The following is a 12,574-nucleotide window of genomic DNA, read 5'->3' as shown; positions in this document are numbered from 1 at the left end:
TTGGAGGATCCCAGGTGTGTGGGAACAGGCTGAGCACATGGCCAGGTTATCAGCCCTGACAGCAGTTGCCTTGGTGGTCCCACATGTTAACTGGGGACAGCATGAGGACTCCAGGACCCCCACCCATCCAAACACCCCCATCAGAAGCACCAACCACCTCTATAAAGGCCCTGCCTCAGCTTGTTCATCTCAGTGGTCAGGGAAACGGGAACCAATTTCCTCCAAGGACAGCTCAGAGCCCTCTGCAGACTCTGTGAGCACAAGAAAGTTTCTCTGACATTTCTTACACTATTTGTGCCTGTGTGTACCTTCTACCTACTGGTCCCACAAGGCTACTTATTCTCAGTCTAACTTCCCCCCATGAAAGAACACTTCATGTGCCAGAAGAAAACCTTGCTTTCATGTCTTTCCCTGAACTAAATAGTTCTGGTTCCCTAACTGTCCCCACAGAGAACACCTAGAATGCACTCCTCTGAGCCAGGTCTTGTTGCTGTGACACCCACTTCATAGGAAGCCCTCAGAATTGCTGGCATGTTCAAGGTGCTGCTCACCCTCTGCAGAGGAGAGCCAGCTGACCCCCGCTTCGTTCTAGAGGCTGCCTTTATCCTCTGAAAATGACGCCTTGCCCCTGCTCTGGTAGCAAGTCTTCAAGACCAGGGTGGCAGCTAGGATGGGAGTGGAGGCCATGCCCTGTGTCACCCTCCACTGCCCAGATCACTGGCTTCCACAGCAGGCAACCGGGACACTGGGCCAGGATCCGTTTGTACTCACTGTTGGTATTGCTAAGTTGAGCACAGGAGAATGTGCAGTTCCTAGAGGAGGGGGGTATCACAAGATGCAACACGCAACCACCATCTCCTGGCTCCCTCTTTTCTTCCCCCTGCCACCTTCACCCCTCACCAACTTCCTTCCCTGAGAGCTCCAAATTCTCCATGCCATAGGCAGGGATCATCCTCCATCTTGGAGACACAGCTCACAGCACACCCTCAAGAGCACCTGCCTTCCACAATCCTCTGAGGTCAGGAGGTCGTGACCAGCCTGGGCAAGAAGGCAAAACCCTATCTCTACTAAAAATACAAAAAGGAGCCAGACACAGTGGCTCACGCTTGTAATCTCAGCGCTTTGGGAGGTCGAGGCAGGTGGATCACCTGAGGTCAGGAGTTTGAGACCAGCCTGGCCAACATGGTGAAACTCCATCTCTATTAAAAGTACAAAATTTAGCCAGGTGTGGTGGTGGGTGCCTATAATCCCAGCCACTTGGGAGGCTGAGGCAGGAGAACCAATTGAATCTGGGAGGTGGAGTTTATAGTGAGCTGAGATTGCTCCATTGCACTCCAGCCTGGGCAACAAGAGCAAAACTTCATCTCAAAAGAAAAAAAAAGCACCTGCCTCCCACCTCAGCCTCCCAAGCAGCTGGGACCACAGATGCACACCACCGCACCCAGCTAATTTTTTGTATTTTCTGTAAGGTGGGGTATAGCTGCATTGCCCAAGCTGGTCTCAAACTCCTGAACTCAAGCAATCCCCCTGCCTTGGCCTCCCGAAGTGCGGGGATCGGACTGCAGGCATGAGCCCGGGACCCGGCCAATCCCAACTACCATTTTTAAAGTGACTTTGCCTGCACCTCTCATAGGTCAGGTAGGGAAAAGACAGGGTTTCTGCTACTCTCTGTCACAAGTTTCAGCTACCACAGGGCTGGCCTGAAAGGAGCTGGAGGAGGAGTCTGGGGTTGTTTTTATTTTTTTATGCCTGGTCTAAATGCAGGCAAGGATGCCAGGAATCGGTCTGGTATCTCCCATCTGGTTTTAGACAGAGACACATGGGCACTACAAATAGCCTGGAAGCCCCTTCTGCTCCAGTGAAACCCAAGAGCAGGACACATTCCCATCAGGGCAAGTGGGAAGCCTGGGGCTGCATATCCTGCACTGTGCCTCTGAGGAGATGGAGGGCATGGGTGCAGAATGGTCAGGCGTCTTCCATAAAAGGGAATGGTCCTCGCTGTGAGGCAACGGAAGCTCACTGCGCTGTCAGCACCACATCACTCACACAGATGAGGCCGCAGGGAATCTCCAAGACCATAAATCATCAGGTGCGGGTGGGGGAGGGGAAGCACACACCACTTTTATTCCAAAGGTAACTGATGCATCTTTGTGCTTTTAAGACACTTGCTGGCAGAAATGGTTCCTTTCTCCTGCAAGGGGAACTTGTGGTTTGGGGACCTGTGTCCTCCTTTCCCTTCCAGAGGTTGCCTTTATCAGACCCCATGCTCCTGTCATCTCATCCTGCCTGCCCCCAGGCTGCCCTTCTCAGCCCTGTGGTCCCTTCTCAGCCCTGTGGTCCCTTCTCGGCCCTGTGGTCCCTTCTCGGCCCTGTGGTCCCTTCTCGGCCCTGTGGTCCCTTCTGGGCCCTGTGGTCCTTTCTCAGCTCTGTGGTCCCTTCTCGGGCCTGTGGTCCCTTCTCGGCCCTGTGGTCCTGCTGCCAGCACACCCTGGGTGGCTTTCAACAGCACATGTCTGCTCAGCCTTTGCTGCAAACCTCAGAAATATGGGTGAGGACATGACATCCTCAGGCAGGTGTCCCTGCCCTTTCTCAGCAGCTCTTCTAAGCAGCCTATTGTCTAGGAAAGGAGGTGATCCAAGCTGCCGTCCCCCCAGGAGGCCCCAGGCAGGGGAGTCAGTCTTCCCAGCCCTCTCCCCCAGTACCCGGGAGATAATCTTGTGATGAGTCATGAGGGGAGGCACCTTCCCAGGCTCTGAGCAAACTCCCACCCCTAACCCTGGCACAGTCCTGCAGTGGTCGCCTCTTCCCAGACCCTCAGCTCAGCAGAAAAGCAAGAACCCATCTCAGCAACTTCAGCAGACCCATCCTCCCTGCCCCCCTCCACAGCTGGAGCAGGCTCAGGCCACAGGGAGGCCAGGCCAGCAATTTTACCATGCTGTGTGCTCCGGGAAGGCAGCAGGCAAAACCTGGACCACCCTCGCTGCCACCTGCTCCTCACCCCACCAAGCTGGGAATAGCAGAAACATCTGTTTGGAGTGTAGAGGCTCCCTGGACCCAAACCTTGTGCTGGGGAAGCACCACCTGGAGTCGCTCTGGCTCTGGCTGCCAAGGGGAGCTGTGTTCCCTTCAGGCTGGGGCACGGGACCACCACCCCATGGCCTGTGGCATCCTCTCTCTCCGTGCCACAGCCTAGCCTGGTCCAGGGTGGAGGGTGACTGAGGTGGCCAGGACATAAGCAGGCACCACACTGGACTTAGACAATGAACAAAGAACCCTGAAAGACAGTGTGGCCTCTCTGCTGGGGTGGGTGCTGGTGTGCATGCCACAAGGCCCTGACCCTGCATACTCTGACAGTCTGGTTGTTGACGGGTGCCCAATCTGGGCTTCGGCAGCTGGGCCCCGTCCTTGGGAGCTGCCTGCTCCCCACACCACACACTCCCCTTGGCTCTACCTCCCCATCGTCTGGATCCAGTTGCACAACACGCTTAGCCAGAGCTGTTTCTGCAATTAGGATGACAGCTGACCCCAAGCAGCCAAGACAGAAAGGCTTTTCAAATATACAAGGAGTTCTTGTGACCCCAGGGGGCTGACTCCAAGCACGTCATCCAAGGCAACCCAAGGGCTGATACCAAGATTCCAAAAATGAGGAGCTCAGAGCCAGTGTCTCAATTCTGCCCCCAGAGTGAGAGTGGCTGCCCCAGAGAGGGGCGGCTGTCTCAGGTCAAAGCGAGACTTACAATACCACATGTGGGTCACAAGACACCCTGGCTTTGGTTCCTTCCCTGGCCAGGCTCAGTGTCCAGGGAGGGGGGCCAGGGCCAAGGACTGATGATTGGGCCAGGAAAGGAGCAGGGAAGGCAGGTGAGGCCTGGGGTGAGGCTCCTTCAACCCAACAAGCCCATGAGGACCACTCTTTTTTTTTTTCCAGATGGAGTTTCACTCTTGTTGCCCAGGCAATGGTGTGATCTCGGCTCAACGCAAGCTCTGCCTCCTGGGCTCAAGCGGTTCTCCTCTCTCAGCCTCTTAGGTAGCTGGGATCACAGGCAGGTGCCACCATGCCCAGCTAATTTTGTATTTTTAGTAAAGATGGGGTTTCTCCGTGTTGGACAGGCTGGTCTTGAACTCCCGACCTCAGGTGATCCACCTGCCTCAGCCTTCCAAGGATTACAGACATGAGCCACTGCACCCTGTTCGGTGAGGACCGCTCTTAAATGTGGGCACTGAGAACCCAGACCAGAAACAGACATGGTCAGTTGCAGATCGATGTCAGAGGCTGATGCCAGCAGACACAAAGGCAGGGAGAGAATGGCAAATGCGCCCTCCAGAATGCTCGGCTTTGGGGATGGCCTTACTTCTCTCTGAGCTTCAGAGAGCTTAGCGTCGGGCAGCCCCAAACACCACTCATCTGTGCCCTGCTCCCTGCCCTGAGGGCCTGGATGAACCACAGCCACCGCTCCTGGTCCTTTGTCTTCTTATTGGGTTCAGTCCCCAAGAGGCCCTGGTGTGAGGCAGGAGGGGAGTGAGGTTGGGCACTCACCCTGTAGCTGCCTCCCTCCCAGGTCACAGAGAGCTGACTACAGCCATTTGCCTGAGCATGGCCCTCATCAGACCATCCTCTCCACCCAGGCCATGGGCTGCTGACCATGCACTGCTGTTCTTCCGAGGCTGCTGCTCAGGGCCTGGCCCTCTACCTCATCCTGCCCACGCTTCTGTCAAGAGTCCTTGTATGAAACTCTCCTCGGCCAGTTTTTGACTGTGCCCCTGTGCCGCACTGGAGCCCCAGCAGACGGACCTGACTTTGCCACCTCTCCTGAGGACTTCAGTCAATAACCAAATCCCAAACTCGCTTTCCAGGTGCCTCCTGAGCCCAGAGTCATCCCCATCCTCACCCCAGGAGTGGGACCTAAGCGGCAAGGCAATTTCACAATCAATGCCAGAATACGATTTAGGGAAGGAAAATGTGATTGGAAGCAAAATCAGCTTTTTGTTTTTTAGACAGAGTTTCACTGTCACCCAGGCTGGAGTACAGTGGCTTGATCTCAGCTCGCTTTAACCTCCACCTCCCGGGTTCAAGCAATTCTCCTGCCTCAGCCTCCTGAGTAGCTGGGACTATAGGCACACACTGCCATGCCTGGCTAATTAAAAATCTCCTTTTAAGTGGCCCAGAGAGTAATCAGTTTCTTGCTAACTGGCCGCTGTGGGTCAGGCAAGCAACAGCATCTCCCCATCAGTCCAGAGAGGACAGATTCAGAGCTCTGGGGGACGCTGTCTGGCTGCCCTTCATGTCTGGTCTGTGACTGGTCTCCCAGAGGACACCCCAGAAGCTGGGCACCCAGCAAAGAAGGCAGGTATCCCAGGAACAGAGTCCCCCCACCTACCAAGTGCTGTGTGACTCAGAACATCCCTCTCCAGGCCTCAGTCTTCCCATCTGCTCAAGAGGTAAACAGACCACACGGCCCTGGGGTCCTTCAGCTTTGTAGACAGCTGCACCATGTTCCACTCGTCCCATGCCCCATCTGGGGAAACAGTTGGCCTCAGGACTGGGCTGGGGCTGGCAGCCAGCAGGAGCCACCACACTCACTCAGCCATGGTGAAGGCCAGCTTGAAGTTCTTCTGCCACTGCGTGGGGCTCAGGGAGTTGTAGTCAAAGGCATCAGGAAAGAAGGTGTGCACCAGGGCGCAGAAGGCTGTGCCGTCACTCCAGCTGGAGAAGTTCTGCAGGTCCACGTGCTATAGGAGGGGAGTGCAGTCAGTGCGGGGTCCAGATGCAGATGCCTGGAGTTTCTCAGCACATGCTTCGGGCAGTCAGGTGCCCACTGGGAAGGCATGATGACTGTGGCTGCCATCCCTTAACCCCAGCCTCAGCAGGCTCCTGCCCAGGTCGGAGAACAAAGACAGGGACAATGGCTGGTCAGGCCTTTCGGGGGGGTGTCCCAGCAGCTGGAAGGGAGCCTGGCTCACCTGGTAGCCCAGCATCTTGCTGTGGCACCACTCGAGCAGGATCTGCTTGACGCCACTGGTGCTGGCTACGCTGAAGCTCTGCGATCGCTTCAGCCAGGTCTGGGTCTTGCCTTTCCCCCTGCAGAGAGAGCGCAGACCTGCTGTGGGGGCCTCAACCCCATCTCCCACTGTGGGTCTGGGATAGGAGAGGCCATCCCTGCACCCCCAGGGAGGAGGCCCCTGCTCCCTCTGCTCACCCAGGAGAGATGCTGGCAGCACACAGGCACAGCTGTGCCCATGTCTGTGGCACTGCCCCATACACCAGCCACTCAGCCTCCTTTGATGGTATACAGCAGGACCATCCTACCCGAACCGCCCTCCAGGTCCCCTGTCTAATTCCCACCCCAGGGAGGAGGCTCCTGCTCCCTCTGCTCACCCAGGAGAGATCCTGGCAGCACGCAGGCTCAGCTGTGCCCATGTCCGTGGCACTGCCCCATACACCAGCCACTTAGCCTCCTTTGATGGTATACAGCAGGACCATCCTCACCCGAACCGCCCTCCGTGTCCCCAGTCTACTTCCCACCCCAGTAAGCAGGGGTCCCTTGGGAATCCTGAGACAGAAGACCCTGGTTCATCCACACAGCCCCAGGCCCTGCTTTCTGCCTGGAACTCCTTTCCCTGTTCCTTCCTCCCCCGCCTCCTTCTGAGCTCCCCTCCTAATGGAGGGCCTCCTTCCCTGATGGCTCCTTCCAAGCCAGGAGGGATGATTTCCTCTTCTGGGCCCCAAGGACAGTCCATAATGGTCGGGACCAGGTTGTTTGGGGTGAGTGGGGACACATCCTGAGTTGGCCTCCCTCACTAGAGTTGAGCAGGGACTGGCTGTCGTCTTCATTATCCCACAAGGTCTGAGCCACACCCTGCACAGAGCTGGCATCAATACCAGGAACTGATGTGAAGATGGGCTGAATATGCAGAAGCGGCTGGAGCCCAGGAAGCCTCGAGGCCTGGTAGTGGGCTGCAGGGCATTTGGTCCCAGGGCACCACCTCTGCAGTCCTGGGGCAAGGCCAACCCCACGCTGGGCCTCCCAGCTCCCACCAGGAATCTCAGTCCCTGTCCAGTCCCGAGTCGTGCCCATAAACTAAAGGAGCCACAACCCGTGGGGAACATGGGTGTGAGGGCAGCCTGGGGGCACTGGGGACAGACCAGGGGCCTCAAGAATGGTGGAGGAAAGAGGGGCCCTCACCAGGCCCCATCCCATGCCTTACAGCCCTCTTCCCCCAATAACTGGAGCCCCCGTTCCCCCAATATGCCCTGTGGCCCAGCCCTAACTTTGTGCCTTGCCCGAAATCTTGTCTTGGGGAACAGGACAGGGCTGAACCTGGCTCTTCAGTGCCCACCCAGCCCCTGCCTCAGTGTGGGCACACTGGGGGAGCACCCCCATCTGTGAGTAGGCATCCGTACTTCACCCCCCTGTCTTGAGTGGCCATCCATACTGCCCCTCCTGTCTGTGAGTGGGCATTCATACTGCCCCTCCCCCATCTGTGAGTGGGCATCCGTACTTCCCCTCCCCCCTTCTGTGAGTGGGCATCCGTACTTGCCTACCATCTTCTGCTCCCACTTTTCAAACAATGCCTTCCGGGCCTGCGCCCCCGAGGTGTGGGGCAGCATCTGCTACCTCACCAGCTTCCTGTGATGCTCCCCTGGCTGATGGACTTGAGTTGTGGCTGGCAGCTGCCGGGATATGGGCGACCGGGGTGGTGTCACCAGCGGTGGGCTGAGGAGGGAATCGCTGAGTTGGGACGTGGGCCCAGCAGCCATCACTAGCTCAGCAGGCCCTGGGGTCTCCATCCCACTGAGTGTGACAAGGCAGCTGCACCGTGATAGGTGCTCAGAGAGGAGCCCCCTTGCTGGGGACCCCCACCAGTTTGGCAGGTTTTCTGAACTGTGCTGCCTGGCACAGGCCTGGCCCATAGACCCAACTCAGGAGGGATGCCAGGCCCCTCTCTGGACATCACCACCCCCTGGCAGATGTCAGTGCCTGGGGAGGACAGGGGACCCCCTCCTCGGGCAGGAGACGCACCCAGAACCAGCCCAGTGGGGCCAGGCCTCCTGCCTCCACCATGAGATAAGACCCCTCTGTTTCCTCTGAAACTGTTTGCAAGGAAGTCATAATTATCCTTTAATTATTAAAAAAAAAAAAAAAGCCAAGCCTGCTACCCCACCCCCACCAATTACAGTCCCACTGGCCCGAGGGGGAAGCCTGTGCCACAGGGAAGGCCTGGCTCACCTGCCCCTGCCCACAGCCCATGGGCAGGAAGTTCCCGGCTCTGAGGGGCCCCAGCGGGCTGGGATGGAAGAAGACCACGCTCCTGTCTTCCCCTTCTTGCCGGCTGAGACACCTCCTCCAATTTTTTTTTTTTTTTGAGACAGTCTCACTCTGTCACCGAGGCTGGAGTGCAGTGGCACCATCTCGGCTCTCTGCAACCTCCGCCTCCCAGGTTCAAGCAATTCTCCTGCCTCAGCCTCCCAAGTGGCTGGGATTACAGGTGCCCATCACCACAGCTGGCTAATTTTTGTATTCATTTATTTATTTGAGATGGAATTTGACTCTTATTGCCCAGGCTGGAGTGCAATGGCACGATCTTGGCTCACTGCAACCTCCGCCTCCTGGTTTCAAGTGATTCTCCCACCTCAGCCTCCCGAGTAGCCGGGATTAGAGGCATCCACCACCATGCCCTGCTAATTTTTGTATTTTTACAGAGACCGGTTTCACCATTTTGGCCAGGCTGGTCTTGAACTCCTGACCTCAGGTGATCCTGAGCCTTGGCCTCCCACAGTGCTGGGATTCCAGGGGTGCAACAGGGTGCCTGGCTCCTCTTCCAATCTTTTGACTGACTTGAAGGGTCAACAAAGAAACCAGCCTGTGGCCACATTTCTCCACTCAGCCCCACTGCCCCACTCCCTGCTCACACCTTCCCCCAACCCTGCCACCCAGTGCTTTAGAGATCCAGCCCCGAGCCTTCCATGGAGACACCAACCCCTGGATGGCCTGCGTCCAAAGCCAAGAACACATCTGGGCTATGGCAACCATGCAGGAACACGGGCCCTGATCCACCTGCTGCTGTGTTTGCTGGCTGTCACTGCCCCATGGCCAGAGCTTGACATAGACCTTGTGAAAGAGGAACTCTTCTCTGTGAAACAGAGAGAGGGAGAGAAGTGACACAACCCTGCCCAGGGAGGGCCGCCACAGCCTCCCTTCCTTTGACCTGGCATCACTGCGTGGATGAATGAACCCTCTGGGCTAAGCCAACCCTGCCTCAGTGACAGTGGCAGAGAAAGGAAGATGGACACTCACAGCAACAGAATCAAAGAGTTCTTTTCAGCTGTCCCCACCCTGCTCCTGAGAGCGCAGAGCTCAGGGCCCGTGCCATGTATTTCACAAACACTGCTCTGAAACCCGTCCCACAGAGGCCCATGCCACCTCCACCAGAACACACAGCACAGAGGCCTGACTACAGGCCACATCAGGCCTGAGGCCTTGAGGGAGAGAAAGTGCCAACGTGCAGGGCAAGAGCCACCTTTCAACTGTGGCCTTGACCTGTAATAAAAGCCACAGTCGCCTCACCAGGAGATGACGCTATTTCTCAGCATCTCTGGGCAGAAGCCCAGGAGGATGCGCTAAGGGAAGGGGAAGACATGGCAGGCAGAGGCAGGGCTGGGCTCGGATTGGTGGCTCATTTTCCAAGTCACCCACCGACTCCCCCTCCCCAGCCCCGACCCTCCCACTCCCATCCCAAGGGGAGGTCCATCCAAGGCCACACTGTCCTGCTCCTACCACTAGGACTGGGAGTCCAGGGCGTGGTGGCCTCGCTGGGGCTCAGGTTGAGGCCCCCCAGGGTGGCAGCAGATGTGGGTGATAGAGCCGCAGCTGAGGTCTCCCCAGAGAACCTGTCAGAGACTCAGGTGACAGCCATGACTGGCTGGTGGGGCAGCTGCAAGGAGAGACTCATGGGGCGAGGCCTGGGGGGATCTGGTGCCTGGAAGGTTTGGGAAACCTCAGGGGGACCATCACCTGGACCTGTAACATGTGACCAGCAAGGGTGGGTGGTCAGTTGTGGCAGCCACAGGGGCCTGAGACCTCCCAGAAGGGCTCTAGCCTCCCTGAACCTTCCTCCAACCTCCTCCAGGAAGGCCTCCCTAACTGCTCCAGCCTCCCTGACCTCCTACCAGGGATATCCTGCTGCTCCAACCAGAGCTGATTTTCCCAGCTTCCCTTCATGGCCAGCTTCATAAACACTAGTTGGCTCATCAGCCCACTCTCCACCCTATTCAGTGCTTAGGAAAATTCCTCAGTCTCTACTTGCTTTCCTCTAGAAATGGGATAGCTCACTACCACCTGAGATCTCCCGACTTTCCTCTGTGTTTCAAAAGTTCTACTGAATGATGCTGCTCTCCTGGCAGCCTCTCTGCCCGCTGGGGTTCAGGTTAGAGTCCCCCCTCCCCAGGTCAAGGGCTGGCCTGGCACAGATACTTGACCAAGGCCTTACTAAACCCCCAAACCTACCCAACCACCCTTCCACTGCCCTCAGCCCTACCTGCCCCCAGCTGGTGCCCATTTTCCATGATGCAGGAGTTTAAGGCCTTTTTCATCCCTGACTCACTGGCCTCATCATGATCCAGACTTTGCAGAGATATAAATGGCACCGAGAGCCCATCAGCCAGGGGAAGCTGCCCACCCCCAGAAGCTGCCCGCCCCAAACCCCCTCCTGGTTCTGGAAAGATCCTGGGAGGCAAATACCTCTACTGGGCTCCTCCCAGAGTCCCAAAAAGCTGAGGACAGACATCAAGATTGAGGGTTCCAAAGTAGGTGAGGCCACCTCATCCTTTCCCCCAGGCTGGATCACATGACAGTCAGGAGTGCCTGGCCCCCTGCCCCTCTCACCTGGGCCAGGCTGGCATGGCTATCCTTGCAGGGGCAGCAGGAACCAGTGACACCAGGTCCTTCTGTGCCAACAATGAGCAACAGCGCCCCGATCATGCTGAGGCCCGTGCATGGGTGGCCGGGACACGATTTACCTGGCCATTAGGAGCCTGGTCAGCTGCAGGCAACTCATCCATCCCGGCTGGGTGGCAGGAGTGGGTGGGGCAGGTGAGGGCAGACAGACAGCCTAGACCAGGAGCCAGTGGGGAACCTGGGATCCAGGCCTTGCTGACCTGGGCCACATTACTTCCCCTCAAGGTCTCAGTTTCCCCATTTGAGAAATGGGAGCAGACTAGGCAAGCGGCACTCAGCATCCACCCAACATCCAGCCCTTCTTCCAGGCACACCCCTTATGCCAGCCAGCTTCTGTCCTCACAGTAGATGCTGCCAGAGCCATTTGACAGATGGGACCCGAGGGCTCCAAGAGGGCATGTGCCCTGCCCAAGGCTATATGGCAGAAACCAGCTGGGACTTGTGGCAGGGAAGAAGTTCTCAACTGTGATCCTGCTCCCCTGCGCCCAGTAAAGGCATCCGTAGGGCTGGTAGGGGCTCCACCGAGAGCCCAGGATGAGCAGCTTGAGAGGTCAGCTGTGCGTCTTGTAGATGCCCTGGTCTACAGGGTTCCTAGGCAAATGGTGATGCAGCCCTGGCCCAGAGGGCTCAGCTCCTCCCACAGCCAGGGCAGGAGGCATGCACCCTGCCATGGGGAATCTGTCTGATAGGGGAGCCAGGCTCATGAACAGAGGGGGCTGTGTCAGCATGAGGATGCCTCGTACAGTCTCCATCCAACCCATCAGGGCAAGGAGGGCCTCTCAGAGCGAGGGGTGCCTGAGCCACATCCAGAGTGAGCCCGGGGGATGAGCAAGGGAGGGCATGCCTGGCAGAGTGGTCAGCGTCTGCTTCTGCAGAGACATCAAGGCACAGGTATCCTGACCATGCCCACCCGGGACTCAGGCAAATGGAGCAGTGCACCCAGGCTGCCTGCCCAGTGTCCTTGACACCTTAGACAAGAAGGAACCCAAGGTCCTCAGCTCTGTGTTTCAGGATCACCCTCCAGAAGATGTCAGAGAGGGGCACAGTGGAGCAGACCAGATAACAAGACACTTCTCTAGTCCTGGGCAGGAACTGGGGAGGGGAGATGGGCCACTGGGAGGACCACAGGCAAGAAGAACTGGGAGCTTTGGGGAAAAGGGATGGGCTGGGAGACTGAATGATGTGGAAGAGGAAGGGTGCCAAGCCTCTTCCAAGCCCAGGCTTGGTAGGGCAGGGCAGGTTTAGGGGGAAAATGGGGATTTTATTTGGGGCATGATGAGGGCATGGGGCACCTGGGACATCAGGCAACTGAGGGGGTAGCTGAATTTTTTAGTCTGGAGTTTAAGAGAAAAGAAGTATGAGGCCGGGCACAGTGGCTCACACCTGTAATCCCAGCAGTTTGGGAGGCCGAGGGGGGCGGATCATGAGGTCAGGAGTTCGAGACCAGCCTGGCCAACATGGTGAAAACCCATCTCTACTAAAAATACAAAAATTAGCTGGGCATACTGGTGGGCATCTGTAATCCCACCTTCTTGGGAGATTGAGTCAGGAGAATCACTTGAACCTGGAAGGTGGAGGGTGCAGTGAGCTGAGATCGCACCACTGCACTCTAGCCTGGG

The 12,574-nt window shown here is 57.3% G+C and overlaps 1 pseudogene; it reads right to left on the bottom strand.

The window, feature by feature from the left end:
• Window positions 1–2,280: 2,280 nt before the first annotated feature.
• Window positions 2,281–10,591, bottom strand: LOC100404164 (smoothelin-like protein 2; annotated as a pseudogene).
• Between the last annotated feature and the right edge of the window lie 1,983 nt (window positions 10,592–12,574).

Source organism: Callithrix jacchus, chromosome 18, assembly GCF_049354715.1.
Source record: "Callithrix jacchus isolate 240 chromosome 18, calJac240_pri, whole genome shotgun sequence".
Lineage (NCBI taxonomy): Eukaryota > Metazoa > Chordata > Mammalia > Primates > Cebidae > Callithrix > Callithrix jacchus.
Note: the sequence above shows the minus strand (reverse complement) of the source record. Positions and strands in the feature narration are given on the sequence as shown.